The sequence below is a fragment of the Phoca vitulina genome, unplaced genomic scaffold (genome assembly GCF_004348235.1).
Source record: "Phoca vitulina isolate PV1807 unplaced genomic scaffold, GSC_HSeal_1.0 scaffold61, whole genome shotgun sequence".
NCBI lineage: Eukaryota > Metazoa > Chordata > Mammalia > Carnivora > Phocidae > Phoca > Phoca vitulina.
This window is the reverse complement of record NW_022589764.1, coordinates 6155171-6177604: the sequence shown is the minus strand read 5'-3', so window position 1 is coordinate 6177604 and position 22434 is coordinate 6155171. Positions and strand designations below refer to the sequence as shown.

Genomic DNA, 22434 nt, shown 5'->3' with positions numbered 1-22434 from the left:
CAGCATATGTGCGGTAAATGATGTAATCAGAACCAAGACTGCTTGATTCTATTTATATATTTTTTAATATAGTGGTGTTTTCAGTTTTGGATCTGATTTTCTTAGGTTGCGTGGACAACGCATGTCCACCGTCACTGATGCTGAGAGCTGGGGGTTCTAGTGCAATCAAATTGTTGGGAGGACATTATGGGGAAAGATCCACTAATGCACATACATATAATTTAATCTGCCAACTCCTTTTAATTTCCTGAAATTACAAAGAGAAGGGTTAACATGTATTTACATTGAAAGAAAAAAGACCACAATGCCAATAGTTAGTATTAAGGATGGGCTGGCATAGAATTAATAATGGAATTAGAAAAGATTTTTATTCTTTATTTTTCAAGTCCCCCATAATGGAATTAAATGAGTGTTTTATTTTAAACTTTAAAGAGATTACACAAGTAATAAAAGAACACATTCTCACTGAAAAAAAATACAGAACTACATCATATAAAAAGCAGAAACCTCTCCTCCCCACCATCAGACACCTTTTCTTAGAGGTAAATATTTACTTTTATAGTACTTTTCCCCCAAATACTACAGTTTTGTAGTTGACAACTGGTGACCTCTGATTTAAACTTAAAGCGGAGGGATGTATTTACTTCAAGCGAGATTATTCAGTGATTTGTGCTTATTTATCAACCATTGTCCATATTTTATTCCTGTACGCAGTAAAATATGACAGTTCTCAATATTTTCCTCCTACGCTGTAAAATTCATATTAAAAATATAAACACTCAAAATGTATTGTATTTCAATAAAATATTAATGTACCAAATAAGCCAACTAGAACCAGTAGGAAAACAATCGTAGAACATTAGAATGACTCAGCTTCAAATTTAAAAAATTCATTTTAGTTCTCATTACAATGTCATTATTTTCTTATATAGCAACGAACATTCCATATATATATAGATACACATCTATATGTGCATCTCGCTTGCTTTTAATGCAAAATATGCTTAATGAAGTAAGTTACCAAGTAAAGGAGCAGAAGGGAAAACCAAGAGCACAATTTTTTTTTTTTTTTTGGTGGTGTGACTTGTTTGATTTTAGGAGTCAGTTTATTAGAAGTAGGAGCTAGTGAGGGGAGACTGCAAATATAGTGGATGGCTAGGGTTATGGATTCAGCCCATGTAGAATTATTAAGACAAGAAACATCTACAGTAAGCAGGGTGAGGCGATAAGTGGACAACACATTCGTGGCTGGTGACAAATGTTAATATCTACACAGCCTGGTATTTAACTATGCTGGACCTGGACACTAATTAAAGTTCATTATGTGAAGAAGTACTGGGTTAAAACAATATTTAAAAGCCTGTGCAATGAGAACATTATTTAGTCCTCAATAATCACTTTCAATTTAATATTCTATTTATAAAGAAATACTTTTAGTAACACTGTACGTGTTCTAGATTTGGCCATTTCGAGGAGAAATGGGTTTGGTTGCCAATGACTTGGTATCTAAATATCATTTCTGTAATTCAGGTTTTAGGAATACAGAGTATTTTGACTACAGAAAAACTAATGGAAATTATTCTCTTCTTTAGGGGAAACGGTAAAATAGAATTCCATGAATATTAGAGTGATGTCCACCGTAAAACCCATGTCCCTTGCATGAATAGTTCCTTCATGTGGATGTCCCCCCTCTTAAAGAGAGTCCTCCTTTGTTTGTCAGTTCGGAGTCTGTTCTGTTCTTATATCCTTTTTGTTGTTGCTCTGTGCTGATACCCTAAGGAGAGTCCTACCTTTTCTTCTAGAATGGTATTTGGTAAGTCATCCCTCCCAACCCAAAAATCAGAATAAAATTCTCTCTCTACTGTTTTTTTCCTACAAATCTAGGACAATGGAGAGGCAATATGAGAGTGACTTTAATTCTGTAAGTTCTAAATTTTGGCCTCTCATATATATGTATATAAAATCATATGATTATATATTATATATAATTATATTAATATTATATAATTATGTTATAATTATATATATTATATTACAGACATATATAATACATATTGTATTTAATTCTCTCTTTCCCACCAAAGAAAACACGTATGATGGAACGAGAATGTTGTCTGTCAATTCAAAATCTGTTGCATCCTCTGCATATGCTAGAAAAGACACTCACATTTTACTTGCACATCCATGAATTTTTTTTACTATGTTCATCTCTATCATTAGAGTAGCAAAAAGTAAAAACATTTCTACCAACCCCTAGTTCACAACAAAGCAAACAAAAGTAAACTTTAGGATGCTACTGACCTGGTCATAACTGCTTAAAGACCATCCTCCACCGAGTCCCTGTGCAGCCAGCGCACGGGGGCAGGGGTCGTCCCTCCCCGGAGGGGATACCCTCCTGGCCCTGCAGGGGCTCACCTGCTGTAGCCCCAGGTTCCCCAGCCTTCAGCTGGAAGGATGCTTCTTTCTTTGCAGCTATCACTCTGGGATTTTAGCCTCAGTAAGCAGTTTTCATCTCTGGGTCGAATTACGGTGAAATCCAACCCTTTATTTATTCGGGGAAGAGGCAGAGGCTGGGGGGCTGTGGAGGGCAACATGACCCCCAGGGTGACCCCCAGTGATAATTCCTCACCAGCTGCAGATGGCCGGGGCTCAGCTCCATCACGCGGGGCCGCTTGGATCGACCAGCATCAGAAAAGAAAGCGCAGGGAGCGAGGGCATCCTGGCTCATGGCTCACGCAGAACAGCGCTCAGCTCCGGCAACGAGGCTGAGTGTTTCTCATACCTCAGAGCCTCGCAGCACAGACACACAACTTCTCTGTGGATCGTCTCACCAAATGGATTTTTGTTAATAGAAGGGGGATGTGCAGTTATATATACAAACAGCTCACCCAAGGGAAAATCGCAAGTAAAAGTGCTATTTTCTTTAGAAATTTTAAAAAAATACAATTAAGCGTAAGATGCCCTGGTATGCCCACCTGGCACAGTGAAAAATCTAAGGAATTCTAACCTTCATTGCTGGCTAGAGTGTGGTGACATTTGTCATTGTGGGAGGCCGGGCAAATTGTATGGCTGTTCCAGAAAGCAATAGGACATTACTATATTAACAAGACCCCATTCTCCGAGGAATTTATCTGAAGAAATAACGGGGCACACCCAGAAAGATCCACTCCTAAGGTATGACACCGCCCTGCCGAGAAGAACCCGCTAACCATGTAAATGGCCAATATCAGGGAATTAGGGAATGGCTTACGGTAAAGGCAATGTCTAGCTGCCCAATACTGACTGGTGCTCGATTTTTGTCCTTTAATCTAATGCTTACAGCAACACTCTGAGTAGGTGTTATGGCTGCCATTTTACAGATGAGGGAGGCCAGGATGCAGACCTTGTTCACGGTGATGGAGCTGGCTGGGAGCTGGGCAACAGCGGAAGCAGGTCCTTCTGACCCCGGAGCTCAGAATTACTCCGCTTTCCAATTTAATGCCTGTTACGGATTGCATATTTGGGTACCCTCAAAATTCATGTTTTAACCCTGACCCCCAGGGTGCTGGTATTAGGAGGCGGGGCCTTTGGGAGGTGACTGGGTCATGAAGATGGAGCCCCCCCACAATGGGATTAATGACCACACAGAAGAGACACAAGAGAGCTTACTTTGAGGCTCTCTGCCTAGTGAGGATCCAATAAGAAGATGCTGTCTGCACACCAGGAAGTGGGCCCTCACCACCGACAGAATCATCTGGCACCTTGACCTTGGACTTCTAGCCTCCAGAACTATGCGAAATGGGTGTCTGTTGTCTAAGCCACCCAGACTGTGGCAATTTGTTACGGCAGCTGGAGCTGACTTTTCAAATAGTGCCTCAAGGTAGTTCAAAATGAGCAACTACCATGCAGCCGTTACAACAGATAATAATGAAGACTAAGAATGAAAAATGCTTCCATAACGTTAACCTAAGAGTGTAGGATATGGGGCACAGACTGAAGCATCATGGGAAAATACCTAACAGAACACTGGGTGACACCATTTGAAAATATGCAAAGTAACAGAATTTACTCCAGGTTGGTAGATTATATGGGATTAAAGTGCTTTGAAAGAAAGGTTTCTAATGTGTAGAGTCTATTATTTTCGTTTATAAAAATTGAGTCTGTCTCTCCCTCTGTTTAGAAAGAAAGCCTGAAGAGCACACGTATGTGACCTGCCTTCAGCAGGTGCAATGAATGGAGATGTTTTCTTTTATTTGGGTTTTTCTGTCTTTTCCAATATTTTTTTTTCCTCACCAAGTGTGCATTGACTTTGAAATGAAGAAAAAGAAATTACAAGATGAAAGATATCCAGCCCAAATTTGACTACTTTCACCCTGGCTTCATGAACTAGTTCTTTGATGGCCTTATCTAAACTGAAGGAACCGACAGCTGGAGAAACCAATTGTTTCAGTTCTGGGAAAAGCCAGAGAACAAGAAAATCTCTTGGGACAATAATCTGCAAGCACGTCACAGATTTTAAAAGATAAAATAAAATGGTCTAGTAATAATAATAATATTTAGTATGCTAGTAATTGGTGCCATTTATTGAGTTCTGCCTGATGAGGTAAGAAATGATGACACCGCCCTCCATGAGGTGACCAGTGCTCTGAGGCGTCAGAGAAGCTCCCCCTACTCAGCTCCCAACAGCAGAGCTAGGACTTGGACCCCTCCCCAACACCTGCCACCAAAATCCGACCCCTAACCCCCCAGGCTGTGTACTCCCAGCCAAACATGTCATGCTTATCTGGAACATAATGTGCTTGGCAAACACATAGGAACTAAAAGGTGAGATGATCCTATCTCATTAGATGCAAAAACCAGAGAGGAAATGATGGAAGTCAACTCCTCCATGAATTTTCTGGGACAGCGGAAGAGAAATACAGAGCTACAAAGATGAATTCTTTCCAAAAAAAAAAAAAAAAGATGAATTCTTTCCTGCACTTAGTTCCTCTTCCAAAAATTCACTTATTTATTGCTCATTCATTCTAGAAATATCATACACCCAATATATGCTGAGCTAGACCCTGGGGACACAGCTTGATGAAACAGAAGGAAGAGGTAGTGTGTGAGGCTATCTTCTTCCCAGATTTTAAACATCTACCACAGAAACCATGCTCAAGAGACTGCCCTGGTAAAGAAAGAGGAACCATCCTTCCGGGGAAATAAAAATCACAGAAGTAAAACAGTTCCTTTATTTAATACTCAAATATAAAACAGCACAATCTGAAGACAGAAAAAGCAATCAGTCACACCGTGGGGAGGGGATTGTGTTTATAAACACGGAGGGTGAAGACCACCCTTTGTCACACCAGTCCGGCTTCTGGGGAACTGATTTCCAAGGGAATAATTCTATGCATTTAAAAACATGATGCAAAAAAAAAAAAACTGCATTAAGATGCTGATTGCAGTACTGTTTCGTAGGGCAAAGAAGGGTGGCTATGCCAAGGACCTAATGCATTATAAATGCTTATGACGATGAGCACACGGAGGGACACCGCAGCACCAACAGACTGACAGCAAGGAAAGACTCCAAGACGATAACACTGGTTTTTCTGACGTGGAATTTGAGGCGACCCCTTCCCTTTGCTCCATTTTCCAGTTACTTCTGGTACTGCTGTCATGGAAAAGTAGTTTTTAAAAATACACTTTTCAGGTTAGCCAAGTAGAACTTCTGGCTGAATCCACCTTCCTCTTAGCAAAGATGGGCGCAAGGGAAGAGAGAAAAGATCTCAACCTAGAGGGAAGTGAAGCATGGGGCACCCAGATTTTTCCAATGGCATCCCAAGAACCATGAACTATGCTAGAACGTGGTGATGGAAGTGCCATTCAACTCAGATGATAAGACTTGGGTTCAAGTCCTAGCTTGGCTGCTTAATGGCTGCATGGTCTTGGCAAGGATTTATGTCCAAATCTTGTCACCTCTTGCAAAAACAACAACAAAAAAAGACACATAAAAAAACTACTGCAAAATTCATGACCCCTCCCCGCAAAAAAGATGAGCATACAAATAGGGATTATTTGCAGGGAGCCTACCTTCTTCCTCCCCCTTCCCTTCCCTACACTGAAGTCTCCTTCCCACCGTGGACCCCAGGCTCCCTCAGCCTTCACTCCGGCGTGTCTCCCACCTGGAAGGAGGCCCACCCCTTCACCATTTATCAAAATTCTCCTCCTGCTTCTAGGCTCAGCACAGATGCTACTCCCAAAGGAAGACCTGGGGGGTGCGCTCTCCGTGGGCTCCCTTCTCCTTCTTCTGCCTGGCCAGGACCATCCTCTTGTGAGGTGTCTGTCCCCCTCCTTTCTGCCCAGTAGTGCTGCAGCCTGGGCCCTACTTCCTCAGAGTCACGTGGGCCTCGCACTGTGCCGTGCACACAGTAGGTGCTCATTCAGAGTCACGTGGGCCTCGCACTGTGCCGTGCACACAGTAGGTGCTCATTCAGAGTCGCGTGGGCCTCGCACTGTGCCGTGCACACAGTAGGTGCTCATTCAGTCACGTGGGCCTCGCACTGTGCCATGCACACAGTAGGTTCTCATTCAGAGCTTCTTGCATTCAATCAGTTGAACCTCCAGAGTTCTCCTCGTGTCAGTGAGGGGTTCACCTATAATCTTGCTCATCTGCAGTATCATTCAGAATGGGCACGGGGGGCACCGACTTCTCCCGGTAAAAGAGGAGAAGGATGTCTTCGGGCCCTTCTGGATTTACTTTCTGTGAACGACTTCATTCTGGCCCACAGCCTTGCCTCCACCCCACCCACCTGCTCCAGCGTGGTGCCTTCAGCAAAGCGGCGGCCGGGTTCATGTCAGGTCAAAATCTAGACTGTTTCAAGATAATACTCTGGGGCTTTCCAACTCATGAAAGGATCCCAGGACTTAGTCATACACGCTGTGGGAGAAGGAGGCCCCAGAGCACACGGGGCCCCGCACAGGAGCGGGAGCGTGGAAAGGCCATGGCAGCCTCCTTTTGTACCCAGCTGGGCGCGTGTCTCTCTACATCACCCCCTTGCGCCTCTTGGAGGTAATGGCAGCACCTACCCGACACGGGTGGCGGTACGGCCAAATGAATGCAAGTAGGGAAGTGTGGAAAGTGCTAGAACACTACGTGACCCCTAGTGGGCTCTGGTAAGGGCTAGCTCTTATTATCCTTATTTGAAATTAAGTTAAATGTGGCCTGTGTCTAAACACTTGTGAAGTCTGAGGTTCTGTCTTACTCCTCAGGCATCTGAGATAAATCATGTGAATTCAAATGGACAAGCTGGTGGTCTTCTACTGACCTCCGGGTAAGACGTGAGTGGGGGCCAAGCAATGGAAGAAAAGAGCTTGCCTCTAGGACCCTTGCTGAGCTTTCAGGGGAGTAGAGCTATGCATGCACCCCAAATGTCTGGGCACCCCGAACTCCAGACAGGGCAGTATGTGCCCGTGGACACAGCCAGGCCCGTACACACTGCCTATCGCACACAGCGGAAGCTCAATAAGCACGCGGATGAATGCTACAGGCCAAGGTAAGGGGCCTCCATCGTTTGTTCCGACAGTGACCTTATCTAAAAATGCTGCTGAGTGAGATCAGCCACGTTCAAGTAAGTGGCTTTTGAGTTCATCTTGATTAATAGCTCTTCTTTCAAATTGTATTAGCCCATTAGAGCTGCTCTAACGAAATACCACAGACCGGATGATTTATAAATGACAGAAACTTATTTCTCCCCGTTCTGGAGGCTGGAAGCCTGAGATCGGGGTGCTAGCATGGTTGGTGAGAATCCTCTTGTGGGTGGCTGACCTCTCATTACATCCTCGCATGGCGGAAGGGGCCAGGGAGCTCTGCGGGGTCTCTTCTGTGAGAACACTAATCCTATCATCCTTGTGACTCAGTCAAGGCCCAAAGAACCCACCTCCTAATACCATCACCTTGGCCGTAAGGGTTTCAACATACAAATTTTGGTGGGACACAAACACTCAGGCCATGGCAATGATCTTACTTAAAAGCATGGGAAATGCCCAATAATATTCCCATGTAGGAGGTAACCTTATAGTTCATATAGTTTTTATCCTGGAGGCAGTGTTCCGAGTTAACTGCTTGGTTCATCACTGTAAAATCCTTGATAGGAGATTGTAGGGGGGGCGGAGCAAGATGGCGGAGGAGTAGGAGACCTGGATTTCGTCTCCTCTCAGGAATTCAGCTGGATAGGGATCAAACCATTCTGAACACCTACAAACGCAACAGGAGATCGAAGAAAAGAATAGCAACAACTCTCTGAACAGAAAAGCGACCACTTTCTGGAAGGTAGGACGTGCGGAGCAGTGAATCCGAGGCGATATTCGGGAGGATAGACGGCGGGGGAGGGGCCTCCGTCGGCCGCTTCTGGCAAGTGATAGAGCCGCGGAGCACAAAATCGGGACTTTTAGAAGTCTGCTCTGCCGAGGGACGTCACTCTGGTGGCGAAGTGGGGGGTGGAACCCTCGCGGGACAGTGTGGTCTCAGGACCCTCGGGGTCACAGGAAGACCGGGGGTGCCTGAGTGCGGCAGAGCTCCCAGGTATCGGAGCAGGGAAGCCGGCTGCAGAGACGGAGCCCAGGCGCGGACTCTCAGCTCGGGGTTGCCATAGACCGTGATCCGCGGCACAGTCGGGCCACTGCTCCTCCAGCAGGGACCCAACAAGCGGCAGATCCGGGGAGACTCACCTTCTTCCCCCGGGAGGAGAGGTGCGGGAGCGCACCGCGGGGATCTGCTGGGTTCGGAGACTCCACCCGGGGTCGGGTGCCAGATAGAAAGGCGCGGTCACAGGCCGAGTGAGCGCGGAGTGTGGCCGGAGACCGGGGAGACGGGAGTGACTGACCGCTTTTCTCTGGGGGCTCGCTGAGGAGCGGGACCCCGAGTTCTCGGCTCCGCCGGGGCGGAGACTGGGAGGCCGCCATTTTCACTCTCCGCCTCCAAAGCTGTACGGAAAGCTTGCAGGGAACAAAAGCTCCGGAGAGCAAACCCGAGCAGATTACTTAGCCCGGACCGGCAAGGGCGGGGCAATTTTGCCTCCGGCAAAGACATTTGGGAACCAAGGCAACAGGCCCCTCCCCCAGAAGATCAGCGAGAACAGCCAGCCAAGACCAAGTTTATCGATCAATGAGAACGGCAGAACTCCAGCGCTAGGGGAATACTGCACATAGAATTCATGGCTTTTTTACCATGATTCTTTAGTCTTTCAAAGTTAATTATTATTATTTTTTTTTAACTTTTTTTCTTTTTTCCTTTTTTCTTTTTTTTGAATTTTTCTTTTTCCCTTTTTCAACCAACATCTTATCAATCCCTTTTTTAAAAAAAAAAAACATTTTTATTTTTCATTTTTAAAGTCATATTCTATCCCTTCATAGTAGTTACCCATATTTTTGGCATATATAGATAAGTTGTTCTCTCTTTAAATTCTTGAGATAGTTTCTTCTAACAGATCAAAATATAATCTAAATCTCTAGTGTATGGTTTTTTTCTACTCCCCTGCCTGATCACATTCTCTCCCTTTTTTTTTTTTTTTTTTTAATCCTCTTCTTTTTTTTTTCAAACAACTTATCAAATCCTTTTTTAAAAAAATTTTTTATAATTTCCATCTTTACAGTCATATTCCATCCCTTCATCATATCAACCCTTATTTTTGTACATATACAAGTTTTTCTTTCTTTAAAATTTTGGGAGGGACTTTCTTTTAACAGACCAAAATACACCCAAAATCTAGTGTGTGGCACTGATCTATAATCCAGCCTGATCATATTTGATCACATTCTGTTTTTGTTTTGTTTTGTTTTGTTCTGCTTTTGTTTGTTTTTATCTTTATCTTTTTCTTTTTTCTTTTTTTCTTTCCTTTTCTTTTTTCTCTCTTTCCCTTTCTTTTCCCACTGCTTCAGGTCTTTTCTGATTTGTTTAGAGTATATTTTCTGGGGACGTTGTTACCCTGCTAGCATTTTGTTCTCTCATTAATCTATTCTGCTCTGCACAAAATGACAAGACGGAAAAAATCACCTCAACAAAAAGAACAAGAGGTAGTACCGACTGCCAGGGACCTACTCAATACGGACATTAGTACGATGTCAGATCTAGAGTTCAGAATCATCACTTTAAAGATACTAGCTGGGCTTGAAAAAAACATGGAAGTTATTAGAGAAACCCTTTCTGGAGAAGTAAAAGAACTAAAATCTAACCAAGTAGAAATCAAAAAGGCTATCAATGAGGTGCAATCAAATATGGGGGCGCTAACTGCTAGGATAAATGAGGCAGAAGAAAGAATCAGTGAGATAGAAGACCAAATGATGGAAAATAAAGAAGCTGAGAAAAAGAGAGATAAACAACTACTGGATCACGAGGGCAGAATTCGAGAGATAAACGATACCATAAGACGAAACAACATTAGAATAATTGGGATCCCAGAAGAAGAAGAAAGAGAGAGAGGGGCAGAAGGTATAATGGAGCAAATTATAGCAGAGAACTTCCCTAATTTGGGGAAGGAAACAGGCATCAAAATCCAGGAAGCACAGAGAACCCCTCTCAAAATCAATAAAAATAGGTCAACACCCCGACATCTAATAGTAAAACTTACGAGTCTCAGAGACAAAGAGAAAATCCTGAAAGCAGCTCGGGAGAAGAGATATGTAACCTACAATGGTAGAAACATTAGATTGGCAACAGACTTATCCACAGAGACCTGGCAGGCCAGAAAGGACTGGCAGGACATATTCAGAGCACTAAATGAGAAAAATATGCAGCCAAGAATACTATATCCAGCTAGGCTGTCATTGAAAATTGAAGGAGAGATAAAAAGCTTCCAGGACAAACAAAAACTAAAGGAATTTGCAAACACGAAACCAGCCCTACAACAAATATTGAAAGGGGTCCTCTAAGCAAAGAGAGAGCCTAAAAGCAACATAGACCAGAAAGGAACACAAACAATATACAGTAACAGTCACTTTACAGGCAATACAATGGCACTGAATTCCTATCTTTCAATAGTTACCCTGAATGTAAATGGGCTAAATGCCCCAATCAAAAGACACAGGCTATCAGATTGGATTAAAAAACAAGACCCATCGATATGCTGTCTGCAAGAGACTCATTTTAGACCCAAAGACACCCCCAGATTGAAAGTGAGGGGGTGGAAAACCATTTACCATGCTAATGGACACCAAAAGAAAGCTGGGGTGGCAATCCTTATATCAGACAAATTAGATTTTAAACCAAAGACTGTAATAAGAGATGAGGAAGGACACTATATCCTACTTAAAGGGTCTATCCAACAAGAAGATCTAACAATTGTAAATATCTATGCCCCTAACATGGGAGCAGCCAATTATATAAGGCAATTAATAACAAAAGCAAAGAAACACATAGACAACAATACAATAATAGTGGGGGACTTTAACACCCCCCTCACTGAAATGGACAGATCGTCTAAGCAAAAGATCAACAAGGAAATAAAGACTTTAAATGACACACTGGACCAAATGGACTTCGCAGACATATTCAGAACATTCCATCCCAAAGCAACGGAATACACATTCTTCTCTAGTGCCCATGGAACATTCTCCAGAATAGATCACATCCTAGGTCATAAATCAGGTCTCAACCGGTACCAGAAGATTGGGATCATTCCCTGCCTATTTTCAGACCACAATGCTTTGAAACTAGAACTCAATCACAAGAGGAAAGTCGGAAAGAACTCAAATACATGGAGGCTAAAGAGCATCCTACTGAAGAATGAATGGGTCAACCAGGAAATTAAAGAAGAATTAAAAAAATTCATGGAAACCAATGAAAATGAAAACACAACTATTCAAAATCTTTGGGATACAGCAAAGGCAGTCCTAAGAGGAAAGTATATAGCAATACAAGCCTTTCTTAAGAAACAAGAAAGGTCTCAAGTACACAACCTAACCCTACACCTAAAGGAGCTGGAGAAAGAACAGCAAATAAAGCCTAAACCCAGCAGGAGAAGAGAAATAATAAAGATCAGAGCAGAAATCAATGAAATAGAAACCAAAAGAACAGTAGAACAGATCAACGAAACTAGGAGCTGGTTCTTTGAAAGAATTAACAAGATTGATAAGCCCCTGGCCAGACTTATCAAAAAGAAAAGAGAAATGACCCAAATCAACAAAATCATGAATGAAAGAGGAGAAATCACAACCAACACCAAAGAAATACAAACAATTATAAGAACATATTATGAGCAACTCTATGCCAGCAAATTAGATAACCTGGAAGAAATGGATGCATTCCTAGAGATGTATCAACTACCAAAACTGAACCAGGAGGAAATAGAACACCTGAACAGACCTATAACCACTAAGGAAATAGAAGCAGTCATCAAAAATCTCCCAAAACACAAAAGCCCAGGGCCAGATGGCTTCCCAGGGGAATTCTACCAAACATTTCAAGAAGAATTAATACCTATCCTTCTGAAACTGTTCCAAAAAATAGAAATGGAAGGAAAACTTCCAAACTCATTTTATGAGGCCAGCATTACCTTGATCCCAAAACCAGACAAAGACCCCATCCAAAAGGAGAATTACAGACCAATATCCCTGATGAACATGGATGCAAAAATTCTCACCAAAATACTAGCCAATAGGATCCAAAAGTACATTAAAAGGATTATTCACCACGACCAAGTGGGATTTATCCCTGGGCTGCAAGGTTGGTTCAACATCCGCAAATCAATCAACGTGATACAATACATTAACAAAAGAAAGAACAAGAATCATATGATCCTCTCAATAGATGCAGAAAAAGCATTTGACAAAGTACAGCATCCTTTCTTGATCAAAACTCTTCAGAGTATAGGGATAGAGGGTACATACCTCAATATCATAAAAGCCATCTATGAAAAACCTACAGCGAATATCATTCTCAATGGGGAAAAACTGAGAGCTTTCCCCCTAAGGTCAGGAACGCGGCAGGGATGTCCACTATCACCACTGCTATTCAACATAGTATTGGAAGTCCTAGCCACAGCAATCAGACAACAAAAAGAAATCAAAGGCATCCAAATCGGCAAAGAAGAAGTCAAACTCTCACTCTTTGCAGATGATATGATACTTTATGTGGAAAATCCCAAAGACTCCACCCCAAAATTGCTAGAACTCATACAGGAATTCAGTCAAGTGGCAGGATATAAAATCAATGCACAGAAGTCAGTGGCATTCCTATACACCAACAACAAGTCAGAAGAAAGAGAAATTAAGGAGTCGATCCCATTTACAATTGCACCCAAAACCATAAGATACCTAGGAATAAATCTAACCAAAGAGGCAAAGGATCTGTACTCAGAAAACTATAAAATACTCATGAAAGAAATTGAGGAAGACACAAAGAAATGGAAAAACGTTCCATGCTCATGGATTGGAAGAACAAATATTGTGAAGATGTCAATGCTACCTAGAGCAATCTACACATTCAATGCAATCCCCATCAAAATACCATCCACTTTCTTCAAAGAAATGGAACAAATAATCCTAAAATTTGTATGGAACCAGAAAAGACCCCGCATAGCCAGAGGAATGTTGAAAAAGAAAAGCAAAGCTGGCGGCATCACAATTCCAGACTTCCAGCTCTACTACAAAGCTGTCATCATCAAGACAGTATGGTACTGGCACAAAAACAGACACATAGATCAATGGAACAGAATAGAGAGCCCAGAAATGGACCCTCAACTCTATGGTCAACTAATCTTTGACAAAGCAGGAAAGAATGTCCAATGGAAAAAAGACAGTCTCTTCAACAAATGGTGCTGGGAAAACTGGACAGCCACATGCAGAAGAATGAAACTGGACCATTTCCTTACACCACACACAAAAATAGACTCCAAATGGTTGAAAGACCTCAATGTGAGACAGGAGTCCATCAAAATCCTAAAGGAGAACACAGGCAGCAACCTCTTCGACCTCAGCCGCAGCAACTTCTTCCTAGAAACATCGCCAAAGGCAAGGGAAGCAAGGGCAAAAATGAACTATTGGGACTTCATCAAGATAAAAAGCTTTTGCAAAGCAAAGGAAACAGTCAACAAAACCAAAAGACAACCGACAGAATGGGAGAAGATATTTGCAAATGACATATCAGATAAAGGGCTAGTATCCAAAATCTATAAAGAACTCATCAAACTCAACACCAAAAGAACAAAGAATCCAATCAAGAAATGGGCAGAAGACATGAACAGACATTTTTCCAAAGAAGACATCCAAATGGCCAACAGACACATGAAAAAGTGTTCAATATCGCTCGGCATCAGGGAAATCCAAATCAAAACCTCAATGAGATACCACCTCACACCAGTCAGAATGGCTAAAATTAACAAGTCAGGAAATGACAGATGTTGGCGAGGATGCGGAGAAAGGGGAACCCTCCTACACTGTTGGTGGGAATGCAAGCTGGTGCAGCCACTCTGGAAAACAGTATGGAGGTTCCTCAAAAAGTTGAAAATAGAGCTACCATATGATCCAGCAATTGCACTACTGGGTATTTACCCCAAAGATACAAAAGTAGGGACCCGAAAGGCTACGTGCACCCCGATGTTTATAGCAGCAATGTCCACAATAGCCAAACTGTGGAAAGAGCCAAGATGTCCATCAACAGATGAATGGATAAAGAAGAGGTGGTATATATATACAATGGAATATTATGCAGCCATCAAAAGGAATAAGATCTTGCCATTTGCAACGACGTGGATGGAACTGGAGGGTATTATGCTGAGCAAAATAAGTCAAACAGAGAAAGACATGTATCATATGACCTCACTGATATGAGGAATTCTTAATCTCAGGAAACAAACTGAGGGTTGCTGGAGTGGGGGGTGGGATGGGAGGGATGGGGTGACTGGGTGATGGACACTGGGGAGGGTATGTGTTCTGGTAAGCGTTGTGAATTGTGCAAGACTGTTGAATCTCAGATCTGTACCTCTGAAACAAATAATGCAATATATGTTAAGAAAGAAAAAAAGAAGAAGAAGAATGTAGCAGGAGGGGAAGAATGAAGGGGGGGAAATCGGAGGGGGAGAAGAACCATGAGAGACAATGGACTCTGAAAAACAAACTGAGGGTTCTAGAGGGGAGGGGGTTGGGAGGATGGGTTAGCCTGGTGATGGGTATTGAGGAGGGCACGTTCTGCATGGAGCACTGGGTGTTATGCACAAACAATGAATCATGGAACACTATATCTAAAACTAATGATGTAATGTATGGGGATTAACATAACAATAAAAAAAATTAAAAAAAAAAAATAAAAAAAAATAAAAAATAAAATCCTTGATAGGAAATTACTGTGATTTAAAAAAAAAAGAAAAACAAAACCCCAAAGCAAAAACTGGTTGTAATCAAAAGCCTGACCAGCAAATTGATACTTTCTCCAGGGAAAGGTGCTAGGAACCAATGCTCACTGTCCCTTCTCAGAGGAGAGAGTGGCCCAGGACAGGAGTCAGGGCACCCACCAAAAAAAGAGCATGCTAATAAATGGTGTATGGACAACTGGGGGGCCACATGGGAGAGATACGGTCAGATCCATTCCTCACTGAGAAACCAGGATGGATCAGACACATGAATGTAAAAAATGAAACCACATAAGCAATAGAAGAAAACAGGTGAATTCCCTTTTAACCTAGGAGGGTACAACCCTCTTAACTGTGACTCAAAACCCAGTAGCAATAAAAGACTGATAAATCTGACCACATTTTAAAAATAAGTGTTATCGAGTATAATTCACACATCATAAAACCCAACGATTCCATTTATGTGAAATGTTCAGAAGAGGCAAAACTTCAGAGACAGAAAGTCAGTGGTCGTGGTTGTTAGCAGCTGGGGGAGGGACAGGTAGAGAGGGACTGCTCCTTGGTACAGGGTCTCTTTCCCGAGCGATCAAAGTATTTTACTTTTAGAGGACTGATGACTGTTGCACAATTCTGGGAATATGCTAAAAACCATTGAACTGTGCAAGCTGAAATGGTGAATTTATGATGTGTGAATTTTTTTCCACATGGATATCCAATTGTCCCAGCACCGTTTGTTGAAAAAATTATTACTTTCCCTCTGAATTTTATTAGTGCCTTTATAAAAATTCATCTGGCCATAAATGCATGGGTTTATTTCTGGACTCTTAATTCTATTCCACTGATCTATATGTCTACCCTTACGCCAATACCACACTGTCTTGATTACTAGCACTCGGTAGTACATTTTGAAATCAGGTAGTACGAGTCCTCCAACTTTGTTCTTCTTTTTCAAGATCATTTTGGCTATTGAGTCTCCTGTGTTTCCACATGAATTTTAGGATCAGCTTGTCAATTTCTGTGACTATTTCAGCTGGGATTCTTATAAGGACTGCATATGCAGACCAATTTTGGGAGTACTGCCACGTTAACATTACTAAGTCTTCCAACCCATGAACACAGGATGTTTTTCCATTTATTTAGGTTTTCTTTAATTTCTTTCAACCATGCATTATAGTTTTCAGTGTATAAATCTTGCACTTCTGTTGTTACATTTATTCTGTCATTTTATTCTTTGTGGTACTACTATAAATGTGTTTTAATTTCATTTTCAGACTGCTTATTGAAAGTATATGTAACTACAATTGATTTTTACATTTTGATCCTGTATCTTGAAAACTTGCTGAACTGCCTTATTAGTTCTAAGGTTTTGTAGATTCCCTAGGATGTTCTATAGAAAATATTATGTCATCTACAAATAGAGATAGTTCCACTTTTTTTTTTACAATCTGGATGCCTTCTATTTCTTTTTCTTGTTTCATTATGCTGGCTAGACACTTGAGTATAATGTTGATTGAAGTTGTGACACTGGAGATCCTAGTTTTGTCCTGGTGTGAGAGAGAAAGCATTCAGTCTTTTATAATTAAATATGATGTTAGTTGTGGATTTTTAATAGATGTCCCTTATCAGGTTGAGGAAATTCTCTTCTATTACTGGTTTATTGAATTTTTTTTTTTTTTTTATCATCAAAGGGTGTTGGATATTGTCAAATGCTTTTTCTGTGTCAAGACGATCATGTGTTTTTTCCTCCTTTTTTCTGTTACTATATTATATGGATTGATATTAAACCAAGCTTGCAATCCTTGGATAAATCCCAGTTGGTCATGTTATATAATCTTTTTTATATATTCCTGGATTTGATTTGCTGATATTTTGTTGAGGATTTTGCATCTGTATTCACAAGAGATATTGGTCTGTAGTTTTCTTGTGGTATCTTTGGTTTTGGTTTTAGGGTAATCCTGGGCTCATAGATTGAACTGGGTGGGGAGTGTTGCCTCCTCTCCTATTTTTGGAAACAGTTTGTGAGGTTGATGTTAATTCTTTAAATGTTTGGTAAAATTCACCAGTGAAGCCATCTGGGCCTGGCTTTTCTTTTGGGGAGTTTTGGAATTACTAATTCAATGTGGCCACTTATTATAATTCTGTTCGGATACTCTATTCCTTCTTGAGCCAGTTCAGATAGTTTCTCTTTCTAGGAATTTATCCACTTCATTTAGGTTATTGAATTTGTTGGTGTACAATTGTGCATAGTATTCTATCATAATTCTTTTTTCTTTTTTTTTTGGACAGTTGGTAGTGATGTTTTCATTCCTGATCTTAGTAATTTCAGCTTTGTCTCTCACTTTTCGTGGTCAGTTTAAGCAAAAGTTTGCCAATATTGTTGATTTTTTTAGAAGCCAACTTTGGGTTCACTGATTTTTCTCTTTTGTTTTTCTAGTCTCTATTTCATTTATTTCTGCTCTAGTCTCTATTTCATTTATTTCATCTTTGTTCTTCCTTCCGCTTGCTTTGGGTTTAATCTGTTCGTCTCTTTCTGGTTTCTTATGACGGAAGGTTAGGTTATTGATTTGAGATCTTTCCTTTTAAATATAGATGATCATAGCTAGAAATTTCCTTCTAAGCACTAAGTTAGCTGCATCCCCTAAGTTTTAGTATGTTGTGTTTTTGTTTTCATTCACCTCAAAGGATGCTTTAATTTCTCTTGTGATTTCTTCTTTAACCTGATTACTTAGGAGCATGTTTCATTTCCACATACTTGTGAATTTCCCAAATTTCCTTCTGTTACTGATTTCTAATTTCATTCCATTGTGATCAGAGAACATAAGTTGTATGATTTCAATCCTTTTAAATTTGTCAAGGCTTGTTTAAAATTTAAACATGTAAGGAAAAACCCCCACAAAACTCTGTGTGCCCCAAAACACACAAACAGGAGTAACAAGACAAATGACAAATAAAAAAAAAAATCGCAACTTATATCATAGACAAAGGGTTAATATGATGAAACAGGCATGTTCTTACACTGCTGGAGGGAATGCAACATCCTGCAACCCCTATGGAGGGGAATTTACCAATAGCTAGTAAATTACATCTGCATTTCCCCTCTTAGCCAACACTCTGGCTTTTAGAAATTTGCACCAAAGGTACAATGTCAAAAACGTAAAATGATAACTACACAAGGCTATTCATTGCGCCATTATTGTGGATGAAGCAATCCAGATGTCATCTGCAGAGAAATGGCTAAGTAAACTCTGGGACGTGCACAGAATAGAATCCTATGCAGTGGCAAGAAGGAAAGAGGAGGAGTTCTATATACTCTGGAGCCATCTCCTATTGTTCTGTGATTCTCAGGGAAGCTCCCAGTACCTCCTTCCGGGGGTGGGCAAACAACCTTCCGGCCCCTAGGGCCCTGGGTGCTGGGTCTGCTCACCCCATCCTAGAGCTGGAAGACAGAGACTCAGCAGAGGGTCGATGAAGAGCCTGAACTTGGCCTCCCAGTGGCAACTCCAGCGCAATGCAAGGGAGGAACCCAGCACTCACGCTTGGTTTGCCCTGACCATCAAATGACACTTGTTCCTGGAAGGAGAGGCTCGCTTTCTTCCTCCCTGCCACCGTGCCCACCGGTCACTCTGCTAAGGATTCTCTTGAAGCCCCTCCATAATCTCCATGCATCCATAAGTACTGATGGTGGGGACAGAACCTGTAAGGAGGTGTCCCCCCTCCCCACCCCCAACCTCCCAGGCAGAGTCTGAGTGCACCTTCCTTTCGGACACATACACCAAGACAAGCCGGCTTCGGGGGAAACACCTGGGGATCTCTTGAGAGAATGAGATTAGAGACTGAGGATAGAGACAATATTTTGTGAACGTCTGAGGAAGATCTGAGCAGAAGAGTTCTGAGGTTTTGGCGTGTGCTTTAAGTGGAATTCCCCACGGATGCCTTGTCAAGAAACTTTCGTAAAGATTTAAGCTGCTTTGTGATTTTAAGATTCCAGGCTAGATTTTCCTTGGAATACATTACTGTATTGTGATGACAGAGGCCACGAAGTGGCTCAGATTCCCCTTGGATCTCACATAAATATTCATTTATCTTCCACTTTTTTTTTTAAGATTTTATTTATTTATTTATTTGAGAGAGAGAAGGAGAGAGAGAGCGCACACACACAGGAGGAGGGGCAGAGGGAGAGAGAGAGAATCTTAAGCAGGTTCCATGCCCAGCAAGGAGCCCGATGCGGGGCTTGAGCTCACGACCCTGAGCTCATGACCTGAGCCGAAATCCAGAGTCGGACGCTTCACTGACTGAGCCACCCAGGCGCCCCTTCTACTTTTTTTTAACAAAAAGATTATACGATGATTATGTTCTGCAACTTGCTTTTCCCACTTAAAAGTTCTTCTGGATCTGCACATGGAGACCCAGACATCTTATTTCCCGGTAGTTCTTTGTCCTCACCAATGGACTTTTAGGGCATTTCTAGTTTTTTTGTAATTCCCTTTCATGCTGTGCTGAACATCCCGTGTGTGCATTTCTGCTCACCCGTGAACTGTATCTTCAGGTTAATTCAGAGCAGTGGGAGAAGAGGATATATTGAGCCTTAATTTTTATAAAGATGGCCAATTTACAATTATAGCCTTACTTATCAACTCAAGATTAGTTAAAAATATGAAAAATGGAAGAAAAATTATATCCTTGCTATATTACATAATATTAAACTTTCTGATTTTTCCTAATCTGAAAAGCAAAATAATGTATCTCATGGTTGGCTTTGGTTTGCATTTCTTATTCAGCATATTTTCATAGGTAGACCCACCATTTCTATCTTTTCAATGAACCGAACTCTCTACTTCTATTTCTTGGTTCATTTGGAAAGTGGAATGTTCTTTTTCCCACTGATCGGCAAGTGCTCTTTGTGGTATATGTTGAAAATAGTTTTTACCTGCTTGTTGTCATTTGAGGAGAATTTTCTGCAGAAGAGTTCCAACTGTTACAAAAGCACGTTTATTAATCTCCTCTATATTGACTAGGTTTGTGTTGTGATGTTAGCTTTCATGTACAAATGTATGAAAGAAACAGGCAAGGTACAGACCAGTGGCTGTGATCAGCTACATTTTGTGTAAAGGAGGGAGAAATAAGAATCTGTTTTGCTTGTATACATACATATAAAGCAATTCTGGAATGACATAAGAATCTAAGAATTGTACACAGATACTTAGGGTTTTGGAACCATGTGATCCCGTAGTCAACTGAGTTTTTGAATCTTGGCAAGGGAAAAAAAAATGAGGTCATTTGCTCTTCCTTTTCCTCTGCATGTCTTCAGGCAGAGATACACACCCTCAAGTTCAAACAACAAAAATTGACTCCAGCTGATTCGCCTCAATACGGGGACTGCCATCTGCCTTCCAAATCCAAGAGCAGGCAGACGCAAAAGAAGCAAAAAGCCAGGATCGGGGATCCTCCGTGGCTCTCAGAGTTCTAAGTCGATGTACTTAATATGTGGATTTGAGCGGAGCCCCATGTGTGATTAGGGGGGGTTACAACGTGGCCTCTGAACAGTTAAAAGCCAAAGCCACGAACGTGTACAAGATAATGCTTAACAGAAGCGAATGGGAGCGGCCTCTCCCCTTTGCCCAAAGACAGAAACGTGGAGGAAATCTTCAGTCTGCACAAGAGCTGACATTGCTGGGAGCCGTGCTCCTCGGGGGCCGGGTTTCTAGGGTGGGGCTGAGGGGCACCCCGCTGCTCTGTGGCTGTCACCTTCTCAGCCTCTTTTCCTGGATGGAAATGCCCACGCACAGTACAAGCTTTCCTCAGCGCAGTATTAACCCTGCTGCACGACAATAGGGCTCTTTGTTTTTATGAGTGATATCCTGATCATTAATGCGAGGAGCTCCGTGATTCTCTGTAACCGCAAACATCCCAAGAATGCCTGGGCTCCACTACCATGGCCCCTGGCCCACCGAAACCTGACTCCCACCTCCCTGCCCCGTTCCTCTGTGACCGTGTTGGAGGCATTCCCTGTGGACAGCTGGAGGCCGAACACTGAAGATACTCAGTGTTCAGCCTCACTAAGAGTGTTCTTCCATGAGACATATGCATTTTGCTAATTTGGCCAAAAAAAAAGAAAAAAAAAAAGACCCTGAACATGATGGAAGGAAAGATTTTGACTTTAATGAAAATGTTTTGGATTTAAAACTTTAATCAAACAACTTTCAATTAAAATAAGTTTTAATTAAAACGATTCTATTTTGAGGATTAGATTTGGGCTCGTCGCTTTTTAGTTCTACCCACATTTGAACGTGAGGACCGGCCACATTTTCAATCCTGTGCCTTCAGATTAAAATCAAAGACACCTCCGTTTTTAAGAACCCCCATTTTAATCATCAATAGTATTTATCATTTTCACTGGCAGAAATCCAGTCCAGGGGAGGCTAGATAATTTGCCCAAGAGGGAAAGAGAAAGAAATGAACACAGACTGAGGGGCTATGGATCACACAAGCAGGGGATTACACCGGTACGATGCTAAGCATTCTGTGAACACATTCTAACAATGCCTGTGTTACAGATAAGGACTAGGCTGTGGAGGGACCAGGATATACATTTTTTAAAGATTTTATTTATTTATTTGAGAGAGAGCAAGAGAGAGACAGTGAGCACGAGCAGGGGGAGGGACAGAGGAAAAGGGAGAAACAGATTCCCTGCTGAGCAGGGAGCCCGATGTGGGGCTCAATCTCAGGACCCCGAGATCATGACCTGAGCCGAAGGCAGGTGCTTAACTGACTGAGCCACCCAGGCACCCCAGGGGCCAGAATTTGAACCCAGCTCCTTTGGACTGCAAAGCCCACATTCTTGACATTGTCACCCACTTTTTCCTACAAACTACATACCTCAGAGATATCAAGAAGATGCTAGAAGATGGAATTAAGACAGCAGACTGAGGGCGCCTGGGTGGCTCAGTTGGTTAAGCGACTGCCTTCGGCTCAGGTCATGATCCTGGAGTCCCAGGATCGAGTCCCGCATCGGGCTCCCTGCTCGGCAGGGAGTCTGCTTCTCCCTCTGACCCTCCTCCCTCTCGTGCTCTCTGTCTCTCATTCTCTCTCTCTCAAATAAATAAAATCTTAAAAAAAAAAAAAAAAGACAGCA

The 22434-nt window shown here is 42.0% G+C and overlaps 1 protein-coding gene across 4 annotated transcripts in view; it reads right to left on the bottom strand.

The window, feature by feature from the left end:
• The window catches only part of LRRK1 (leucine rich repeat kinase 1), a 126051-nt gene that overhangs the window by 83623 nt on the left and 19994 nt on the right, over positions 1-22434 (bottom strand). Inside the window, exon 1 of one of the 4 annotated variants that reach the window (XM_032391251.1) lies at positions 2302-2811. The exons of 2 other annotated variants lie outside the window; for them this stretch is intronic. The gene's annotated coding sequence lies outside the window, so the exon portion shown is untranslated. Of the gene's footprint in view, positions 1-2301; positions 2812-22434 lie in introns of those variants that run through there. One more of the 4 variants, XM_032391252.1, reaches the window with a different exon arrangement.